Genomic DNA, 1,268 nt, shown 5'->3' with positions numbered 1-1,268 from the left:
ATTATAGGCGTGAGCCACTGCGCCCGGTCTACTCACTTTTTTCTTAGACAAGGTCTTATTCTATTGCCCAGGTTGGAGTGCAGTGGCATAATCTCAGCTCACTGCAATCTCTGCCTCCTGGGTTCAAGCGATCATTCCACCTCAGCCTCCCTAGTAGCTGGAACTCCATGTACCACCACACCTGGCTTTTTTTTTTTTTTTTTTTTTTTTTGAGACAAAGTCTTGCTCTGTCACCCAGGCTGGAGTGCAGTGGCATAATCTCAGCTCACTGCAACCTCTGCCTCCCGAGTTCAAGCAAATCTTATGCCTCAGCCTCCTGAGTAGCTGGGACTACAGGCGCCCACCACCATGCCCTGCTAATTTTTGTGTCTTTAGTAGAGACAAGGTTTCGCCATAATGGCCAGGCTTGTCTCCAATTTCTGACCTCAAGTGATCCACCTGCCTCAGCCTCCCAAAGTGCCAGGATTACAGGCATGGGCCACCGCACCTGGCCTACTCACTTCTTGAGGTGGCCTGTGGCAAATTTTAGGGCTTTAGGTTAGCAAATCTGGAAGGGAAACTAGGGGCAGAGAGAACCTTTAATTATTTAACTCTTTGGTTTCTAGACAGCCAGTGTATCAGCCACCCCCACCCTCTATGAAACTGGCGAGGAAGTAAAGTGCAGACCTGTGGGGTTCCCGGGGTTGATTATGCAGAGCACCTTAGGGTCACAGTGGTCTTTGGCCTCCTGCACCGCCCGCCGGAGCTCATTCACATTTAGTGCCCAGCAGTTCTCCTCGTCCAGGTAGTAGTTCACCTGGATGGCGTCGAGCTCAGAGATGACGGCTGAATAGAGGGGATACTGTGGGATGGGGATCATCACACCTGTCCGTGACTTGCCGCCTCCAGAGACGAGGATCTTCAGGATTGTCTGCAACACAGAAGTCACATGTAGAAAGCCAGCACCACTTCTCATCCCTGACCCAGCCTTTCACCCGTGGCTGCACTGCATGCCTCCAGTCCAACTCTGTGCAAGTCACTTTACTCCCCCGAGTCTCAGTTTCCTCATCTGTAAAATGAGGGAAGCTGCAAGGAGTAAGCAAAATACAACATTCTAAAGTTCTCGGCACAGTGCAGAACATGTAGTTAACGACTCAGTACTTAGGCTGGGCACGGTGGCTCACGCCTAAAATCCCAGCACTTTGGGAGACTGCGGCAGCCAAATCACTTGAGGCCAAGAGTTCGAGACCAGCCTGTGCAACACAGTGAGACCTCCACCTCCCTACATA

General features: G+C 51.3%; 1 pseudogene; it reads right to left on the bottom strand.

Moving 5' to 3' along the window:
* Positions 1 to 474: 474 nt before the first annotated feature.
* Positions 475 to 1,061, bottom strand: LOC108545134 (alanine aminotransferase 2 pseudogene; annotated as a pseudogene).
* Positions 1,062 to 1,268: the final 207 nt, after the last annotated feature.

The sequence above is a fragment of the Rhinopithecus bieti genome, unplaced genomic scaffold, assembly GCF_001698545.2.
Source record: "Rhinopithecus bieti isolate Rb0 unplaced genomic scaffold, ASM169854v2 scaffold_29468, whole genome shotgun sequence".
Classification (NCBI taxonomy): Eukaryota; Metazoa; Chordata; class Mammalia; order Primates; family Cercopithecidae; genus Rhinopithecus; species Rhinopithecus bieti.
The sequence above is the reverse complement of the archived record's forward strand: the minus strand, read 5'-3'. Positions and strand labels throughout refer to the sequence as shown.